Below are 22,643 nucleotides of genomic sequence, written 5' to 3'. Positions count from 1 at the left end.
TCGGCCATTAACAAAGCCACACACGTCACGGAAGAGCATTATCTTCGAGGTGTTAAGTGCAGAAAAGATCACTGCTTTAATTCAGAGAAAAATGTACACCACTCAAAATAACCAGGTATGGTACCCCACAAGATAAGAAATTCGAGGTCCATAAGTTTAAACATATTATGTAATTCCGATACATTGGTATTGTTTGTGTATTATAAAAGGCCATGAAAATCGTTACACGAAGGCATACATGTTTCCATCTCATGTTTATCTGAACAAAGGAGGCAACTGCGCGCGACCCTGAGCATACGGGATTTGGTATATTTTAGCTGCACATGAAGCCTATTAATTATTTAGCAGAAAACAATCTCTTCTCTACAGCAATGCACCCATCAAAGGCTTTGGAAACATGTGTGGTGCTGGTTCTCTTTTAAGCTCCCCACGATTTAGCATCACAATGGTACACAACGTGTATAATTTATGTAAATCTCTTCAGTTCAAAAGCAAATGCAAATGACGCTGCTCTCGTTGAGGTGGCATGTCTGGTTTGAACAAAAATGATCCACTGGTAAGTTAGAACGAAGTGCAAGAGACACACTTGGTTTCCTGCTCAACAGTTACTGAGTTCTGATTAAAAGTACAAAGAAAACCAATTCTGTGAATATATTCTGATTTGTGCAAATTTCAAAGTAGTTCTTTTAAAAACGGCTTAATGAAGTACCTAAAAAGGAAAGGCTTCAAGCAGCGAAAGGGTTCGGAATATCCTGCACTACTTGATCCCAGTTCCAAGATTGTTAGGGGGTCTTTTACACATAAAAAAGGAAATTGCATGCAATTTTCATCACTCTGAAAGCGGAGAGTAAAATTAAAGAGTAAAAGGAAGCAACATAGCCGTTACTCTACCGTTTACTCCTCGATTTGACATATAAAAAACCCTGTGGAGCTCATTTTGCTCCAAATCGAAATTTGGCGACGGTGAGCCGTTCGGTGTAGACATACACCTAAGCATCTCACTTCTGCCAAATGTTTGTCATTTGCAAGCAGAGTTCAAATGTGCAGGGCAAAAAGCAACATACACAAGTGAGAATTGCAGTCAGTGTGTACATTGGATCGCTTTGGAGTTCGCAGGCTTTATACTGGTGCATAAAGCTAGCAGAATCCATATCCCCAGCAATGCTTGGGCAATTGTATGGTGGAGAGGGAGGGGGCGGAAAAAATGAGATATTAGGTTCCACCCCTCCTCTCTGCCATACAAATGAGTAGTAACGCAAATGCATTACGCCGGCATGAAAATGCATACTGTTGCAAATGCCGGAGGATTTGAATGGCAGAGAGGAGGAGAGCAGTGGAAAAGGCGAGTTGTGTTCCGCCCCTCTGTTCTGCCATACAAATGAATTAAAATCAGACATAACGTTAATGGAAGGAGTAAAAGCTTTACATAAGAGTTTCATGCATTCCTTTAGCATTGCAGCTCATCCAAAATGAGCCTCTGTCTACAAATACAACTTTGCAGGGGAGCGTTTAAAATGGATTCCAATAGAATCTGCTTGCTAATGTGAGGCATACATATTCGATTCATTTTACAACTGCATGAAAATCTCATGCAGTGCTCTCCTGAGATGGAGAAGAAAAGCAAAGCATAGATGCTATCTGTTCTTTGCTACAGGACAGCATAAAAATGAGCTGAAGCAGAAAATTAATGCATAAAATACATGTTTTACTGTTTCATTTTCTAGGCTGCTCACTGTACAATGACCCCCTTTTACACTCCACTTTTGGAGTTTGTAAAATTGCATGCACCGGGCCGGCAGCAGGTAAGTGCTGGTGGCCCCCTGCATGCAATTTACATCAAACAATGTGTAAAGACTGGACAAATAAACAACACAATTTATAATTTAAATGAAATCAACATTTATCCCAACATGTGGAAATTAAAAACTGCAAAAAAACACATAATCGTCACATGTGTATAAATGAACCATATAACAAACCAACAGCAAATACTTTCATTGGATCATAAAATCCATACATGAATCAATTGCATACATAGACAAACATAAATAAAGTATCCCCAAGATTTGAAAAGAACAATTATAAAGTGCATAAATAAAACAGCGCAGTGTATTAAATCCTAGAGAGAAATCAAGGACCTATTTTTGGAATTTAATGATCAATCATAAAACAAAAGTTCAGTTCAAAATAATTCAATTTAACATGAATTAAAAAAATCAACCAAATTAGATCCACAATCAGCAGTGTACTAGAAGAGACAACACATTTAGTAATGAATAAGAGATGTCTTTTATATCGAGCTCATAAAGGGGCATCACTCGATCATCCCTATTCTAATTTCAACTACGTCCTTGTTTTTGGACACATTTTCCTCAGGACTTGCTCCTTTTCCTCAGGGATAAATTTGAGTTTCTTAATTATTCCAATAGAAAATCCCTTTCGACCTATAATTATACACACGTAAAAGTCAAGGGGCCTCATTACGAGGCCACCGACCTAGTAACATCATTCTGTGGCCTCAGATCCCAGTGCCACCAGGACATTAAAAGTCCTGGCAGCCCGGGATGTCAGGCGGTGGAAACTGTAAGTCCCCTAGAAATCCACGGGAATGGGGACACGGAAGCACCGGCACTGCTGCAAACATTGCTGGAGCTTTCGTGAAAACCATGCTTGCAGGGGCCGGTGCTCCCGGCAGGTCAGTCTTGCTGGGAGCACCAGCCCCTGCAGGCATTCTCGTAGTCTGGAGGTCTGGAAAGGGTGCTGGTAAGTTGCTACTGGCACCCGTATCCCGGACTGCCAGACTTGAAATGAGGCCCAATGTGTATTGGGAATTCTAATTGCTTACATTGCCAAAATATACCAAATATTATTTTAAATGTACTTACTAAATCAAGGCTATAGCTATAATATCGTGCCTTGAATTTTAAAATATAATATGTAATTACAAAACACAAGAATAATAAAAAAACCTTTACCAATAACCAAAATGTGTATGTGTGTAATCAAAAGGCAACATAAGTGGTACCACTTACGGAAATGTGCAGTGCCTTTCTCTTTTTCCGCTGATTTTCCCCCCAAAAAAATCGTACTGTCCGCTTCTGTGCTGTTTATAAGCATTCAGGAGGATTTATAATAAAAGTCTTTGGGCCTCATTATGACATCGGCGGAAGCCGTGCCTGTTATATAGGCATGGCTGCCGCCGGTGTCATTTTTTTTCCGGCGCCAGCGAATGGGCAATTACCAGGTCATTACGGCCCTATCGGACCTGGAAATTGGCTATTCGCGGGCGCCAGAAAAAAAGATGCTCCCCATTCCCATTCGGCCCAGTCGGGTCGAATGGGAATGGGGAGGTTGGATGCACCAGCAACCTTTATAAGGGTGCCGGTGCATCTGCATGCTGTGCTTGCGGATGCCTTTGACCTGGCGTTCAGAAAGGCATCCGCAAAAACAACTCGTAGTTTGCCAGCCCATGCTTACCGGTACTGTAGTTCCCAGACCAGCAAACGTATAATGAGGCCCTTTCACTTGTGGAAAATCCAGATAAGGGGCTGCCATGAACCTTCACCTGTCACATAATAATATACCATAATGTAGCATATGAACTTTTCAAGCAAGGAGAATATAGAGCCCGCCTATCATGCCATAACATATATGCGCTTACCTGTTTCCAGACTTAACAGTCGATCAGTGAGCGTCTGGTCTCCCTTTCCCAAGATTGTGCCTGTCGTGTGCCAGAAGAGTACTCAAAAATGATAATATCAGCTCATGTGCGCAAGACCCAGCATCTATTAGCCATTGCCTGGGCTTGTGGGCTGCTTCGCGTGAACGACATAGAAGGAAGACTGTGGGCCTCATTAGGACCCTGGCGGTAGCCGTGCCCTTATTAAGGGCACAGCTGCCACTGGTAATACATTTTTATCAGGTCCATGGAATGGGCAAATACCGGGTCATGCCGACCTTGGCGGACCCGGTAATTGCCCATTCCATGTACCCGGTAAAAATGAATCCCCATTCCTATTTAAGCCCCATAGGGCTCAATGGGGATGATGCTAACTACGGGCCCGTTAATAACGGGCCCGTTGTTAGCATGCTTGTCCCTCGCGGGACCCGCAAAGGGACCTCATAATAGGGCGGAATGGGTTTAACGGCGCCGGCAGCTCTACCGGCGCTGTTAAACCCATTCCGCCAGCGTCGTAATGAGGCACTGTGTGTCTGCAGGAATGTTCCCAAATTACTCTGATCTTGTCTGCTCCCTGCTAAAGATATGTATATATCGGGACAAATAATACCATTGCCCATATTTCTAATAGGTAAGCATGCATTTGTCATAGCTCAGAGGATGCTGGAAATTACCCATAAAATAAAAATAATAAAAAATTCTTCACCTCTGCAATTAATAGCGTGTGCCGTTTCCACAATTCATTTTCATAATTAGCCTGCCTGCCTATTCATATGCATGATTAGGCTGTGTGTCAATGTATATTTTCTGTCTTGTGTCTCACATAGAAAACATAAAAGACAGACTATGGGGGTCATTACGAGTTTGGAGGTAACCATGGCGCTATTAGCGCCATGGCTGCCTCCAAACCCATACCGACTCCGCCCTGGTGAATGGAGCTATTACCGCCCCATTCCAAGGTTGATGGGGACGGTAATTCCCCATTCACCAGGGCCCTTCCCCATTCCTATTTGAGCCCCCATAGGGCTCAATGGGAATGGGGAAGGCGCTAATAATGGTACCACTAATTGCGGTATTGTTATTAGCTCCAAAGTCCCTTTGCGGGTCCTATCCTTAACACCTGGTAAAAACAGGTGTTAAGGGAGGACCCGCAAAGGGACCTCGGAATAGGGCGGTAAGGGATTACCGGCACAGGTGCTCTTACCGGTAATCCCTTACCGCCCGGGTCGTAATGAGGCCCTATGTGTCTGCAAGAATAGTGCCTGTTTTGCCTGATCTCACCTCCTGCATGCAGGACAATTTAAGAAAGATGGAAAAGGCCTATATCTGGCCCACATTTGTAATGTACTAACAGGCATATGTTATGGCTAAAAAAGTACTGAAAATTAGCGAAATACATTGAATTAAAGTTCTGCATTGCTTGCTACACATAACAAGTGCCATCTGTTATGACTCAGGTTCTGATACCTCAGTGTTAACATAGGATCCAGCTTCTGCTCTGGTCCCGACCCCTAGGGCAAATAAAAGGCTAGTGGGGCATCAGTACGTGTCTCAAATGGATCCTAAAGGATGCCACTCATCCCTTTCATTGAGGCCATTCTGATGGCTTTGAAAAGTATAAAGCCAATAATGTTCTTTTCTTGCTAGCTGTGTCTCTTTCATCTGTCTGTCATCCTGTTTGGATCTTTTTGATCACCCACCATTGTAGATCGTCCTGACTTATGCCCCTGTTCTAAAAGTGTTCCACTAGTGGTGCTGTTAAAGTTTTATCCACAATTCATGTACTAACCTGTCTACTGGTGGTTTTGCCCACATATGTTTTTTTTTCATGGACATTGAATGATGTATATACCATCTGTACTTTTGCATGTGCTATGGAATTGAACTTCCATACTTTTCAATTAACCTCAAAGGACATTCTTTACAGTGAATTTGCACACAGAACAATTTCCATAGGCATAGTGTCCCTTTATTTTAGGTAGACCAAAAAATTATCTTATATCAGTCACAGGATTTTTTATGTCTTTCTGCTTTGACTTGATGTTGTTTGATAGAACGCCCCCACTTAAAAGCGAAAAGTGTCTTTCCCAGAGGTACATTTTCCAATTGTAATACATGGCCGTGTTTTTTATTAGTTTTTTAATGGCATTTCTTCGTTTGCACGCAAACCATATTGTTATTGGGTTGTTTCACGATCGATTTATCCAATAGACTCTGGGCCTCATTCCGAGATTAGAGGTAGTCATGGCGCTATTCCTGCCATGACTGCCTCCAATAACGGGACCGAGTCCGGTGTGGTGCAATGGGGACATACCGGTCTAGTCCAACCCTGGTGGGACCGGTAAATCCTCATTGCACCAAGCATTCCCCATTCCCAGTTGAGCCCCCATAGGGCTCAATGGGAATGGGGAAGGTGCTATTTACGGGCCTGCTAATGGCAGGCCCGTAATTAGCGGCCTGGTCCCCTAACGGGACCCGTAAGGGACATGTGTTCCGACTACAGGTCCCTTGCGGTTCCAGTTAGGGGACCTCGGAATCGGGCGGTAGGGCATTACCAGCACCGGTCTCCTTACCGGTGCCCGGTATCCCCTACCGCCCGACTCGTAATTACCCCCTTTGTCTATTCTGGTATTGTGCTCTTTTGTTGGACTTTCCTACAAGGTGATTAGGATATCCTCGGACTTAAATGCTTTCAATGAGGTGCAGTTGCTGCAGATTCTCACAAATTGCCTGAATGGGATGATTATTTCCCTAAGAGCTTTAGGGTGAAAGCTGTTGTTGTGTAATATATTCCTATCTGTTGCTTTCTTATATAGGCTGAGAGATAGTTTTCCTTCTACAGCTATGCTCATTATGTCAAGGAAAGGAATAGAAATGTTGTTCTTGCTTATTGTGAAGCCCAAGTTAGTGTTAAGTTATGTTTGAATAATTGCTCGGAGCTGTAACAGAGCATTTTGGCAACCTAATCTGTGAACTGGGCTAAGCTTCACGGACCTTGCCGCGAGGACACGCCCACTCAGAAAGTGCGGCATAAAAGAACGACGCCGACACCCTTGTGGCGTTAAGCCCGGAGGCTGTAAAGGGCCCGAACTATCTGTTGGGCGTGAGGGTGACAACTCGTTCTGCTGCGGGTAAAGCTGTGTATCTCCAAGTAGCCCGAATATGGATTCGTCCGGGCTCTAGGTAAGGAGATTGATACTATTCTCTACTCAGTGCCTAATAGTTGGTGATTGCGTGAGACTGTGGCGGGATCCTACTCCTTTGATCATGCACACCTGTGTGGTGTCTATTCAGGCACACACAAACCTCTGATGCTGAGCGGATTGTCCTTTCAATATTAGCTGATGGTGCCGTGTTCCTATCTATGCATGCACCACGTAACTGTTTGGAGGAATCCTTCTGCCACACGTTGTGGATGCTATGCTAGTGTGGATATTTTCTTTGTGTCGGGCGCTAGGACTGTCTGTGTTGCAATACCCTGTTGGTGACTGTGGAGTTTTTTCTCTTTGAGCCATCGAGTTTGCCATCTTTGCTGACAGTGTAAGCATTGGCGTTAGCGTGCTACCTTTAGGTGGTGCTCTGCTAATAAAAACTGTAAAATGAAGCTCAGAAGTAAGTTAAATAAGAATTAAAAACAATAAAAAAACCCCTATAACAAGGACAAAGCTTCTGTGACAATCGAAAATAGTCCACAGACTACCCTGATTAGGGAAAAGAAGATAAATGACTTTTTCGGAGAGAAAACTGCTGTGGCTCCAATACATCCAGAACCATTAGCCACTATTACTACTCTGAGTGATGAGGTGGGCATACCGGCGGAGTTTGATAATAAGGCCGGATGAAGGCAAACCTTGTGAAGCTGTAACTGAATCTGTCTCTCGCATTGTCAACATTTCCTCAAGTACTATAACTACTACGAATAATGAAAGGCTTTCTTGCTCTCCCTGCCTGACTGGCCCGGCAGAGGGGTCTAATGTGGAAGCCTGTGTGTCACAGGATAATGTATCACTGCCTATAAATTATGATTGTGCTAAATATAATATTGATTCCAAACTTAAAGAACTTCAGGGTCATAATACTGCTACCAGTTTTGCCTTAAAAATGTTGCTAAGGCTGTGCTACACTATTTCTGCACAAACTAGGAATAGTTCTGATTCAATAATGCAAGTAGCCAAGGCAATTTCGACTATTAAGTTAGAATTGCCTAATATAATACCTGAAGTGCCATTGATGATTGCACCTACTGTTGATATATGTAATTCTAACTTGGAATCCACTGTCGTGAAAGGATTGGCTGGGAGTGAATGTGAGAGTGAAGAAGGATGCCCCCTATCTAAGAGAGTGAAACGTAGGAGACATAGAGCTTCACAGAAAGCTCTAAAGGAAAGGGAAGCATCTGTAGCCAAAGAACTGAAAAGAAAAATTGCACTAAAATAGAAAGGAAAAGGGCAGCTAGAAATGTAAGAAAGCGTGCCCTTAAAAAGGGCTCGCTAACATCATGGTTGACCGGTACAGATAACACTAAAACTAGTTCCCTGAAAGAACCTATTGTATTGGGTGGATATCGCAATGCTAACTTGCTTTCTGATGATATGGGAGTCCTTACCAAAGAAGCAAGCTGAAATACCTTCATCACCGATACTGAACTAAGGGTGGTTTATGGAAGTATATATGACAGGTCCCCTAATACCATAACGTGGGATAATAACATTCACACTTCAACTCTTGATTATATTGCCTAAGCCTCTGACGTCTTGAAGAAGTCACACTACCAACTGCACCTCCTCAGAGGTATTCTTTCTTTCCTCTCCTTCCCCCAGAGGCTCACTGTCTCCAGAGCTCTGGTTCTCTCTAGGCTGGACTATTGCAACAGCCTCTTTCTAAATCTGCCTGTTTCTACTCTCCGCCCTCTGCAACTTATCAAGAACAGGACTGCAAGACTTGTCCTTGGCCTCAAGCCCAGGGATCGTATCTCTCCAGGACTGAAATATCTGCACCAGCTCCCAGTGGCTGCGAGGATTAAAAGTTCAAAACCCTCTACATCATCCACAAGGCCTTCTGGGGCCTCAATACCTCAACTCTCTCTCCCTAAATATCTTCCTTTTCGAGCTGCCCGCTCAGCCGCCGCCAGCTATCTCAGTCAGTCGCTTCTCTAAGCAACAAGTTGGTGGTAGATCTCTTTCTTCGGCTGGGGCTTCCCTCTGGAATAGCCTCCCTGCCTCCCTTAAACTTGAGGAGAACCATCTCCAGTTCCGGAAACACCTCAAAACCTTTCTCTTTGCTTCTGCTTTTTCCTCTTCCACTCCTCTGCGGACCTCCTGGGTGTTACTGGAACTGCACCGGCTACCTCGACACCCCATGATCTCGGACCCAGGTCCCTCCCCGCCAGCGTCACACACCTGCACTGCCCACTTGGCAACCCCCACACTTGGGACTGTTTCTTTATCCCTATAGTCGCCCTGCCAGCCCTTGACACCTGATGTCTGCACTTACCCATGCACTTGCCACGTGATGGCCGTTACTTTACTTATTGTTTTATCTATTCCCATGTACTGCACTGACCCTGCCCCCATCCCATGCACTTGTGCATTCTGAATGACACCTGGCCTAGTAGGATCGTTGTCTGTCCTCCCTTTGTTGCCCTTCCCTTGCCTCATCGTGCCTTGAAACACTCCTGTTTGGTGCATTATAAATGCCATATCATATCATATCATAAGCAGTAAGCTATGTCATCAGCTGAAAAGTTTTGAAATATTGGGTAATACTTTTAGTGATCACCGTATTCTGCAAAGTATGATCTTACTGGATATAAATCCACCCGCTCAGGATGCCGCAGGCGAAATCTATACTTGCGATAATGGTACCAGAATTGGTTGGTCTGACACCAATTTGGCCAGGGCAAAAATATGGTGTGGGAAACTTGTAGTTGAACAAATCACCCATATGTCCACGGATAATATAGTGGAGTGGATTTACAGCCATCTCTATGATCTTATGTCTATGGCTGGGAGTGTGTGTCCCATAAAGAAGAATGCTACTAATGGCAGAATATTTGATAAAAACATAAGGGATATGAAAAGAGATGCGTAGAAAAATACGCCAGTGCACTATGTCCGATCAGAGCCCAGAAGAAAATCTGAGGGTTAGAAGGATGATCCAGAATAAATATATCAGATAGATCAAATGCTATCGGGCCTCTGATAGAAACACTAGCTGGCAAAGCATGGTTCGGCTGCTCAATGAAGGTGATTCTAGGAAGTTCTGGGCCAGCTTTAGAAACATCAATAATGCTGGTAGCCCCGAGCTCTCGATACCTATAGATAGCTGTACTTGGGCCAGACTCCCAAGAGAAAAATTTAAAGGGGAACCCTTAAAGTTTGATATATGTCCTACTGTTAATATGGTCATAACTAGGGATGACATCCTGAAAGTTATCAAGAATCTAAAGTGTTCTAGAGCCCCAGGACCTGATGGTCTTCGTAATGTTATTGTAAAGGAAAACCCTGACATTTGAGCTGACATCCTATTGACATTATTCCAGAAGGTTATTGATACAGGGAAGATGCCAGAGTCTTGGAAGCTATACAATATTATACCGATATTTAAGAGTAGTCCTCGCAATCTTCCAGAGAGCTATAGGCTCCTTGCTCTTACGGATGTTTCGAGTAAGATCTTTTGCACTATCATTCTGCAGGAAATTAATTTGTGGATTGCGAAGGGTAATATTTTGGATAAGGCACAAAAAGGTTTTCGGAATGGCTGTGCTACGGTTGGCAATATCTTCATACTAAATGCACTTATAAAACAGTCAAAGTGTGATAAAAATATGCCACTCTATGTACTATTCATTGACTTTTCCTCCGCATTTGACTCAGTGGAGCGGGGGAGGCTGTGGATGAAATTGAAACTTCTTGGTATGCCGGTTTACTTACTGCACTTTTGTATGATGATATATGATGATAGTAGAGCTAGGATACGACTTGACAATCGGGGTACCCTGTCTGATCCCATTAATATTCTGAAGGGAGTCAGACAGGGTTGTGCACTAGCCCCCACCTTGTATAATTTGTTTATGTTCGACTTTGGGGGTATTTTCAAAGAAAAAATGAATGCCTTTCTGAAAATTGGGCCATACAAGGTGGGATGGATCTGCTATGTGGATGAAATCATAATCATGGATAATACCTATGTGGGTATTTCTAATGGTACTGCAGCCCTCTGTGAGTATGCTAAAATTAACGGCCTTACCATTAATCTGAATAAGACACAATTCATGGCTTTTGGCTGTCACTGTTGTAAAAAAATATCTATGCCTTGCGCGCTTGGAATTATAAAGAAAATTACCAGTTATAAATATCTGGGTCAAGAGATCTGTGGGGAAAGAAAGAAAATGAATTCCTTAGTGCAATGCAACCAAAAAACTAAAGTAATGGCAGCATTAACAGCTGTTATGTCTTTCTCTAAAACAATCTGCTGGATTTAGCTTACTGGGAATAATCAATCTATACAAGCAAAAATTGGTTGCTATTTTTCTATATGCATTGGAAGCTTTGTACTGTGACTGGTCTAATTGGGCAGATGTGATGGAGGGGCTTATATGGAGAGGACTACTTGGTCTCTCCAATTACATGTCAATACAGTCCATTATGCTTGAAATAGGGCTGGTCTCACTATCTGCACAAATTGAATATAATAGGTCCAAACTTTATATTAAGATAATGTATTCACGGCAAGGCACCTTGTTATATATCCTAGGTGAAGGTTTGAGGGGCGGTTTGAGGGGCAGAAATATGTTGGCTCTGAATACCTTCCAAAAGAAAAATCAGGATCTCTTTCAGAGAATTGTGTTTACCCCAAAATGGGAATATGGTGAGGGGGTGGTTTTAAAGGCCCTGAAAAACTCACTAGAAACGCGGGATTGGGTTAGAAGCAATGATAGGGTTGATGAATATAGCTCCCTATCAACATATGCTAAATTACCCTTTCTCTATAAGAAACCACAGTTCTATTTAAAATTGCTGCCCTCAAAGGTAAAAAAAATATATTCTTGGACATGAGGCTGAATCGTATTAATGTTCTGGGTGTTCTGGGAGCTTGGTTAAAAATACCGGCTGAAAGGCAGCTGTGTAGATTGTGCTGTGATGAAATGGAGGTTGAAACCATCAGACACGTTCTTACTTGCTGTAAAAGTTTGAGCCCTGTATATGAGAAATATTTTGCAAAGTATGATTATGATATGACTTATATTGCCAGTGAAAATCTTTGGCTCAGATGTTTAGCAGGCAGGAATAGGAGCTTAATTTTTGCCACTACTCAGATATGGAAGGTTGCAAATTCTCATCTTAGGGAGTTTGAAGAAAATGTTAAACTACTAGCTGAACTATGAGTACAGTGTGATCTTTTCCCTTTGCCTCACTCTATGGTTAATGTGGAAAAAGGGAACATTAACAGGACGATTCATGGAATTAATGTGCGCTGGAAAAATCGGCGCACGCGTGCGAAAACGTGCGATTCGCAGTGTTACTTGAAAAATCGCAGTGCAAGTGCGAATATCGCATGGAAACCAGCGCACATCTATTCATGGAAGTCCGTGCGCGAGTAAAATGTGGGATGTGCGCTGAAAAAGTGTGCGGCGCACGCCGGCGCGCAGGTCATCTAACGGCGTGCGCTAAGGCCACAGCGAAATCGCACATAGCGCGGCGCACATAACAAAAGTAGGCGGAACACGGGGCGTTACACGCAGAAAGGGGAACAACTCGTGAAAATGTGGGCGTCACGGGGGAAGAACAGGAGGCAAGTGCGCGGAACGCCCACACGCTCGCCTACAACACGTATTCATTGAATCGAATAGGGCAAACCAGCGCACGGGCAAAGACGAGCACAGGGCCATACATGTCCGCCACACGAAAGCAGGCGGTAGCGTCCCTGCGCAGGAAAAAATGTGCGCCAAAATGTGCGCTAACAAAAAGCACGTATATACAGCTATGATGAATGTCCCATACTGTGGCCCTCTAGGACAAATGACGTGCAAAGGGGTATGTGACAAACACGGACACCCGCTGTGTCACAAATAGCGTGTGCGTGTATTCCTTGTGTGCACGGGAAGTTTTACACGCAATTGGCCTGGGTACATGTATTTCAGGGGTGCGCGGGTGTTTTCACACGCGATCGGGCCTGGGGGAGCGGGTACGTGTATTTCAGGGGTGCGCGAGAATTTTTACACGCGATTGGCCTGGGTTTGTGTATTTCAGGGGTGCGCGGGTGTTTTCACACGCGATCGGGCCTGGGGGAGCGGGTACGTGTATTTAAGGGGTGCGCGAGAAGTTTTACAGACAATTGGCCTGGGTACGTGTATTTCAGGGGTGCGCGGGTGTTTTCACACGCGATTGGCCTGGGTACGTGTATTCCAGGGGTGAACGTAAAGTTTTACACGCGCGATTGTCCCTGAACCCGGGTGCATGTTACACGTCCGAGAACTGCACGTGCCAGTGTCATCTCGTGTAATTGGAGGATAGGGCCTCAGTGCGTATACGGGAAGTGACGTCGGACGTATGGTCCGGTTTAAAAGGTACGTGTAGGACGTCATTTCCTTCTACGTGCTTTTCGTGGAGAGCGAGTGGGTGAATACTGTACTTCTTGTCGGTTCACACGCGATTTACTTCACAGCGTTTCTAGTTCATACTCCCTGTTACCTCTGTCAGTTTTTTTCTGATTTTCTCTTGGACCTGTATCCTCAAACACCGTTCACTTCTTCTTTTGTCCTGTCTCCTCAGACAGCGTACAATTCTTCTTTTGGCGGGGGTGTTGCCAACGCGCACGTATTTTTCACGCTCTTTTCCCACGCAGACGGTGAGTCGCGCACGTATTTACCTACTGTGCTTGCCCCGTGTGTCACATACCCCTTCAGAGGTCATTGTAGGCTGCGTGTGACACGCGTATGTTCATTATTGTGTTTCTGGGTGCCACAGCGTAGTGCGGGTTCATTTTTCCACGCACGTGGTCTACGAGGGGTCGCGTGCATGTCATTTTCTGTTTTTTGGGGTGCCTGTGCATTGCGTGACCCGTCATCTTTCCCCAGGGGTTCCATACAGCCTTGCTAGAGCACTAGGGTCCGAATTCCATCTAGTACCCTACCCCTTTTACCCCCAATTGCCCAGGACAATAGTTTACTGCAACTCCCATACGCACAACAACATCAGTGCCATGGCTGGGAGGCGAGCAAGCGGTAAGGGTGGCAAAGGTGGTCGAGCCTCAAGAGGTGGGCGTGGTGGGCGCGGTAGGGGACGTGGCCGGGATTTGCAGGCTACGCCTAGCCCCCCACGTGTGGAGGACCAGTCAGGGACACCCATGCCCCCCCCATGGTTGAGGGAAACGTGGCTGACACCATCTCTGCTCAGCCCTTGTCGGACCGGCCCATTGTGGCACCTGACCTGGCACAGGGTGACTCCCAGGCTGACTTCCAGGTCCCTAAGTCGAGGCCACGGGTGGGGATGCAAGTCAGTGTCACCAGGTCACGTGGATCAGGGGCAGCCATGTCATCTGCTGCCCCGAGTAGGCGGGGTGGGGAGGCTGCAGGGGCAGCTGCAGCTCCGTCCACCCCAGCTCTGACTCTCCCAGCCAGGACAGTGTTGGTCCCGGTCCATCAGACTGAGGTTCCCCCTGCCAACATCACACTTCAGGTAATGCCTACCAAAAGTCATATGGTCAGTGTGCCATCGCACACTACTACTACACAGTCCACCAGTGCTCCTGCCCCTAGTGGCCAGAGCAGCGTAGGCCACTCAGGATCCCCACCACCTTCAAAAAGAAAGAGGAAGAGTGCTCGTCCAGTACAGGCTGATGCCCCAGACACGGCTACACAGTCCGTCACGCCAAGGAAGCCTAGCTTCAATGATGTCGAACTGGATGCACTTGTGCAGTATGTGTCCGCACATGACGGCGAAATGTTGATCACTTCAGGGTGTAAGATCACACCTGCTCGACGTCAGGCACACTGGCAGTCCATCGCGGACAGCAAAAGTGCCCTTGGGTTTGTGAGGCGCACAGCTGGTGAGTGCTACAAGCGCTGGAACGACCTTAAGCGCAGGGCAAAGAAAAAGCTGGCCTCAAGTCATGCCACAACTCTGGTGACGGGAGGTGGGTCTCCACAAGAGGACATTGAACTCACTCTACATGAGCATGTTGCTGGGACCTACGTCACAGAGGAGCAGATCCAAGGTGTGGGAGAACTGCCGGATTACGAGGCATTGTCTGGTGAGTGCACATGCATGTGTGTGTGATCCATGTGTATGTTGTTTGTGGGAGGGGTCCTGGTTGAGTGCCAGGTGAGGGTTTGTGTGCCTGAGTGGTTTGGGTCACCCATGTGCTTCATCCAACACATTCTGCGGCCCTGGACTTGGGTATTACAGTATCCCTTCTGCCCACAGTAGACATTTTGCACTACATCACGCCAGTTGCCCTTGAAGTGGCATCCTGCAACAACATTGTTCCGTATTTTGCTGTGTTCATTCAGGCTGATTGTTTGAATTCCCCCACTTTTACTACGCATTTCTCTGCCCTATTGTCACATATATGACATGCCTATGGTACATGCCATCTGTGTGATGGCATGTGTCATGTATGTGGATTGGACATGCCACTCACAGGCCAATGTGTGATGGCACTGCTAGCCAGCATGCAGCTAATGTCTTGGTCCTCCATCTTGGTGTCATCAGTGTCTGACATTTTCCTCCCCTTCCAACTCAGTGACAGTGCATGCATGGGAGGGTTATAGTCATGTGGGACATGTGTCAATCAAGTACTGGTTCTGTAGCTTGTCTGGCCTAATTGTGTGCCATGGTGCTAATGCCTGTTTCCATTTTTTGTCTTTCATGTTTTTCCAGAGGATGACGCACTTGATGCTGTTGAGGGTGAGGAGATGGTGCAGACCCAGGAGGGATCTCAAGCACGACCGGGCACCAGTGGGGGACGTGGTTTGGTGGTGGGGGAGAACCCTCTCTTGCTGCAGGCCATAGTGTCCAGGGGTGTCTCTGGCTGCACATCCCCAGACCTCTTTTCAGGTGTTGATTCGGATGAGACCTATGTGGATTCGCAGGTATGTGTTCATGGAAGGGATACTGTTCTGTCCGACCCACCTGCACAAGGGGTAGAGCCCACTATGGGGATGTCAGTGTTGGTAGGTGCGCCTTTGGTGGTTACGGATGCAGGGCCACACTCCACAACATCTGATCCTGTTCCTGGGCCAGCAGATCAGAGGGGGAATGCAGTCCTGCAGCCTCAGGCAGTGCCGACACAGCAAGGCGCAGTTCGCCTTGCCCCAGACAGGTGTGGTGCCCGGCAACGCGGTGGCCGTCAGCCACCAGGCAATACCGCATGGGAGAAATCCATATACGGTATGGCAAACCAACAGGCAGCATCATCTTCCATTGTCCCCCAGAAAGGCAGATGGAGCAACTACAGCAGGCAACAGACTCCATTTGCCAATCACTCAGGGAGGACATGTTGGCATCCAACAGGGACAGACGGGCAGCCCTGGACAATCTGAGGGAATCCATTTCTTTAGAGGCCCAGGGTCAGAGGGAAGCCCTGAGGGGAGAAGTCCGGCACCTCAGGCAGACTCTTGTGGACCTTGAGGCTTCCACTGTCATGAGGACGGAACAGCTGCTGGAGCGCGTCACCCGTATGCTCTCAGCAGAGATGCAGGCAACTCGGGCGGAGGTCCGGGCATCACGTCGGGTGGTGCATGGGGATCTCCGCAACATATACCTCCAGAACGAGACCTTCCACACCCACATGCTTGCTGCCATAGAGGACCAAACTAGGGCTTTGCGTGGGCTGCCTCCCATAGCACCACCAGCAGAGGTTGAGGAGAGGGAATCCAGCGATGAATCTCCCACGATGTCGTAGCCGTGCAGGCCATGAGCCCATGGAGGTGTTTTTTTTTCGCAACATCCACACAGGTGGCTGTTGGTGAGCACCCTGCCCTCGGACCTCCTGGGTGGCCTCCCCCACCCCCCTAGCCCACACATGGCCATTTTTGATTTTTGATTTTTGATTTGTTGTTGCAGTGTGTTGCCTTGTGTGGCTCCCGTGGGCATTCACTGTATTCCGGCTGGGCACATGCAGGCTTGTCCTGAGTTTGGGTTAGATGCTTGGGTTCGTGAGACACACACCTCTCCTGCTTCCCGTTTCAATGGGCTTGCAAAGGGTGTGCCCAAGTGACAGTGACTTACACAGTGACGTTGGACTCCCACGCCATGTGTGGGCAGTCTGTAGTCAATGCTGTGTATACATTCCTAGTGCATATTGTTGTTGTATTGTGTACTGCATGGTGTATTGATGTGTGCTTGTGCATCCATGTCTCCCTCCTAATTTGCAGGTTCATTCCTCATGTCTTCACAAGGCCGTCCACTTTGGAGATGGAGTTCATGTTGTGAGCGTGGCAACAACACTGTACAGTTGGAGGTGGTGGATGTGCTGGCATTCTCATGTTGTAAGACTACTATCCTTTACCTTAGTACTGTCATGTTTATGCTATGTGGATTGTATTGTGGTAAGTATTTGGTCATGTGTGTTGTTATTTCTACATTTATGTGGGAATATTGTGTGTGGCCAGTTTCCATTCGGGACACTGTACTTTGTGACACTTGTGTCATGTTTGGGGGATGACTTTGTTTGCTCTCATATGGCATTTTGGGTGGCGGTGTTGGGGAGGGGTTGGGTGACATGGCACTGTTGTCATGTTGTATCTTGCAAGGGGGTAATGATTTTAGCAGCATAGAAGTGTGTCTTTTGATGACACAGCATTGGTGGTGTTTGTGTAGGTAGGGAAGCACACAATGGAACACTTCCAGATGTACAATCTCAGGCTGGTATGGTTGTGAAAGTTGACTGTCCATTGAGGCATCATCATTGTCAAATTGATTCATCATTGATTTTCAGCTGGTATGTGCCAGGGCTGTGTGCACTCCACAGGGGTGTGATTTTATGTGAAGTAATTAGCCACCAGCTGCGTACGGGCTGCCTCACCCCGTGCCCTTTCCCCTCCCATGCGCAGTGGGCATGCATGTGGTTGGGGATGTGGGGGCACCACCATGTCCACGGCCAGGCCCCGGCGTGTTGCAACGTCTGCCACTATGATCCTGCACACTACTGGGGGAGCGTATAACAGCTGCCTGCCAGAACGGTCAAGGGATCGAAAGCGTGACTTGAGCACTCCGAATGTGCGCTCCACGATGCCCCGGGTAGCAATGTGGGCTGTGTTGTATCTTACCTGGGGTGGCGTGGTGGGGTTCCGAATTGGCGTCATCATGTGGGTGCTGAGAGGGTAGGCACTGTCCCCTGGGGAGGTGGCGATGGGTATCATTAGTGGGGTTTTGACATTACTCAGTATCTGACATGCATGCATGCGCAGTGGCATTTATACTCACCGAGCAGCCATGTATCGCCATGCCGCCCAGCTTCTATGTCCGGTTTAGTGTAGACATTCTGTAAATGAAACTGTCGCGGGTGGAGCCTGGATAGTTGGCGTATACTGAGTTGATGATTCCCTTGGCATCACATACTACCTGGACGTTGATGGAATGCCAGTGCTTGCGGTTTCTATAGATGTGCTCAGTTGCCCTGGGGGGACGTAGATCCACATGGGTGCAATCAATGGCACCTAGCACTTTGGGGAATTGTGCCACCCCGTAGAAATCCTGGGCCTTTCTGCAGGTGTTCTGGGCAGGTATATGTGACTGCGGACTGATGGGCGTGCAGTGATGATGGCCAAGACCTGGTGTAGGCAGCGTGACTGCGTGGCCTGTGACACCCCCCCCCACTAAGGCACTTGTCCGCTGAAATGATCCAGTGGCCAACAAGTGCAGTACATTAAGGACCTTCTCCAGGGAGTGCCTGGGAGCACAGGGTGGTTGATGTGAGGTCATCCTCCCACTCACTGACCAGGTTGAGTATTATGTGAGGTGGAAACCTGTACCTTCCATACACATGGTCATCAGGCATCCCAAAAAGGCTTGTTCTGGGTGTAAAAATTCTGGCCCTGACTATCCTCCTCCTCCTCTTGTGGTATCCCACGGCCACTGCTGCTAGGAACGGTATATTCATCCTGGCATCTGAGCTTGTTTGTTGTTTGCGCACACTTTTATGCTGTGCGGGTCGACGTATGCCTGCTTCCTGCCGGCGTACGTGTTTCCGGATTGGCCACGTTCGATTCCATGAATACGTGTTGTAGGCGAGCGTGTAATACTTCCCGCGCACCCCTGAAATACACGTACCCAGCCCAATCGCGTGTAAAACTTCCCGCGCACCCCTGAAATACACGTACCGGCTCCCCCAGGCCCGATCGCGTGTGTAAACACACGCGCACCCCTGAAATACACGTACCCAGCCCAATCGCATGTAAAACTTCCCGCGCACCCCTGAAATACACGTACCCGCTCCCCCAGGCCCGATCGTGTGTGTCAACACACGCGCACTCCTGAAATACACATACCCGCTCCCCCAGACCCGATTGCATGTAAAACTTCCTGCGCACCCATGAACTACACATACCCAGCCCAATTGCGTGTAAAACTTACCGCGCACCCCTGAAATACACGTACACGTAGCAAAAAATGACCAGACTGGCATACTGCACTAACCTGTGCTGCCAAAGAAAGTGACGTAGACAGATAGACCCCCAAGTTTTTCACAACTGTCACCGGAATGGGAAGAGAACCCAATGAAGCAGGCCAAAAAGAAGAAGACCAAGAGTCAGACGTGGCTGAGGATCCCACCACCAAGACCTCTGTCTCTTCCCCATTTAACTTGATCCAACTTGTATCCATCCAGTTCCCCATGGCCAAAAGTCAGTCATGCAGACGAGACGACACACCGTCCCGGTCAAGATCTAAACGGACCAGGAGTTTGCGTGTCATCCGCACAAGAATAGCACCTAACGCTGTGGGAGCAGATAAGGGCAATCAGGAAACAAATATACATGTCAAATAACATCGGGGACAAGGTGGATCCCTGGGGAACCCCACGGAACAAAGAGTGGAGAGAGGACAGAAAAGGAGGAAGAGAAACAGACTGCTTTGACCAGTCAGAAAAGAGGTGAACCAGGCCAGCACGGGGCCAGATATTCCTAACTCCGCCAGCCGGGAAAGGAGGATGGGGTGATCGACAGTATCAAAAGCCACTGACAGGTCAAGTAAGATCATGGCCCCCCACTGCCCCATTGTCAACCATCCTGGTGAGGAATCCGTAACTGAGACTAGGACTCTCTCTCTGCCCCTTCCCGGCCAAAAATCAGATTGAAAAGAGTCGAGTACTACAGAGGACTCCAAGAAAGAAGAGAGAAGAGGAGAAATCAGAGCTTCAAGAAGCTTCATGAAAAATGGAATTAAAGAAATAGGACCGAAATTAGACAAGATAGAGGCATCCAAGGAGGTTTCTTAAATAGAGGGACTACGATGGCTTGTTTTAGCTCAGCCGGGAAAAACCCGCAACTCCAAGAGAGATTCACAGCCTGGGTCACTAAAGGAATAATCCTAGGCAAGAGATCCTGCAAGACAGATAAAGGAATTGGGTCTGATGGAGCTGCTGATTTAATACGTAAGATGGCAGACAGGACAGTTTCATCTGTGAACACCAGAAAAATATCCCACCTAGTAATGGCAGGTAGACTGATGTCAATGACCGGTGCCCCAGACTGTGAAGATTCGATATAATCCCTAATTTTAGTGATTTTTGAGTGAAAAAAATCTGCCAGTGTGTCACAGTGAGACTGGAATGGCAATGCCGTAGGGAGAAAACATGCGGTAGAAGAAAAAGATTTTACAACTGAAAAAGTTCACTGGACTGATTCAGGGCAGCTTCTATACTGCTTATGAAAAACAACTGTTTAATAGTCTTAATCAGACAATGATATTTTCTAGATAAAGAAGAAAATGTTGCTTTTGTCAGTCAAATTATAAGACAAGCGCCATTTAGGCCCAGCTTGCCGAACAATGAGTTTAGCTGCTTTGAGTTCATCTGAGAACCATGGTTGGGAGAGGCGACCGCAAACCCTAACAGACTCCAACAGAGCAAATTGGTCCGCAGCTTACAGCAAAGATAGAGACAGTGGTAGATAAATCAGCAAGGCTACGTGCATGACAGTAGATGCAACATGAGAAATATTCACATTGCACCAATTTCTCCTACGGATTGAGCACTTAGCAGGAGGTAACAAACAAGTCATGAGAGGTACCATAAAAGAGACCAAAAATGGTCCGTCCAGATGAGTGGCATAACCGGGAAGATCACTACTCCTAGTATGGCCGAGGAGATGAGGTCCAGGATACCGCACAACTGATGGGTGGGTTCAACTGTATGTTGCTTAATCCCTAGATCTAAGAAGCTGTTGAGAAACTGTTCAAGAAATTGAGCTAATTGTGTGTGGAAGAAACGGTTGAGAGAGCAGAGATAAAGGGTGCTTGATGGCTGGGGGTGCACAGATGTATCTTCAGCAAATAAACTGATGTAACACTACAAGATGGTGTCAGATGGCTTTATTACAATTCCATATAAAGAATGATCCTTTTTTTAGCATATTTCCTCATATTAGTTATAGTGCTGGTAAAATCTGATATCTATTTTGCCATTCCTTAGAGTGCCTTTTATTCTTGGTACCGGCAGTGCCTAATATTGTATATTAGGCTCTTAGTTGGTTGAGTTTATGTCTCTTTTGAAAATCTCTTGGCCTAGATATTGTATGTTCTCTTTGAAAAGCTTGCATTTAGCAGATCCTTTATATTGAGAAGTGGGTGTCTGCCAAGAATTACACATTTGTTGAATGCTCAGAGATGCATTGTCTTAATTTTCCACTGGTCTTTATCACAACAACTAATGGTGACAACCATTGCACTGTTCTACTCTCTATATCACTCCTTGCTTTTCCACAGCCATTATTTCTGGTTTAACCTCTTCTCCTAAAAAGAAAGGAATGTTTCTAACTTTATGCACCACTGGGTTGGATCCTGCTATGAGTCGTACCTGATGTTCAAACCCCTTTAAGCATCCAGGTTTCTCTCTGAACACATTGTGCTCCTTCCTTGATGAGTACTGCCCTTTAGATGATTGGTCTTGCACTTGCTCATTTTCACAAGCAAAGGCTGATTCCTCCACATTCCGGTCTAACGTTGTATTCAATCTTTTCTGGTTTAACCAACTTAATAGCAGGCTATTGCCTTTTCAGGATACAAAGTTTATTCCTTTCCTTTGGCAGTACGCTCTTTGTAATTTACGCCAGTCAAAAACATACCTATGACCTTGATTCTCTTGCCACCATAAACTACTGGGTATATCCTAAACTTGTTGAGTAATATGTCTCCTGTGAACATTGCTTTGATCAATTTCTTGGGTAATACTGTATGTTTGGGGCCTGATTGTATTAAAATGTTCAACCTTTTGTTTTCTACTCATATTTCCACTCGTATTGACGACATGGGTTTTTCTGTATCCACGTCTTCATTTCCTACAGGTATTCATTTCATCCTCTTATGGCACATCTTTTATTTCTGCATCCTTTGTCATAGCATCTTCAATGGTAAAAGTTGACACAACCATTTCTGCACACAGTTCATCCATGCAATCTATAGACAACATTTGGTGAAATGGCCTCCCCCGTTACATTTTCTGAATGTTCCTCTGATGACTGAGCATGATTCAATGCTTGAGCTTGAGAAATGGAACAGACTGTCACATCAAAAGTATTTTCTTCTTTCTCCCGAATCTGTTTTTTCCATTCTGTTTGTCTTCCTTCTAAATATCTGATTACTCCTCTCTCCTCTATGAGTTTGCACTGCCACAACATCAGCGGATTGCATTTCAGTCTTTTTCCAGAACTACACTCATGTTTCTGTCATAGTGCGGGTCAAGCATTTTTATGTACCTTTTGTACCTGTTTAGAGCTTGTGACTATTCTTGACGGAGAGGGTGT

Source organism: Ambystoma mexicanum, chromosome 2p (genome assembly GCF_040938575.1).
Source record: "Ambystoma mexicanum isolate Mex_15411 chromosome 2p, UKY_AmexF1_1, whole genome shotgun sequence".
In the NCBI taxonomy this organism is placed as follows: domain Eukaryota; kingdom Metazoa; phylum Chordata; class Amphibia; order Caudata; family Ambystomatidae; genus Ambystoma; species Ambystoma mexicanum.
The sequence above is the reverse complement of the archived record's forward strand: the minus strand, read 5'-3'. Positions refer to the sequence as shown.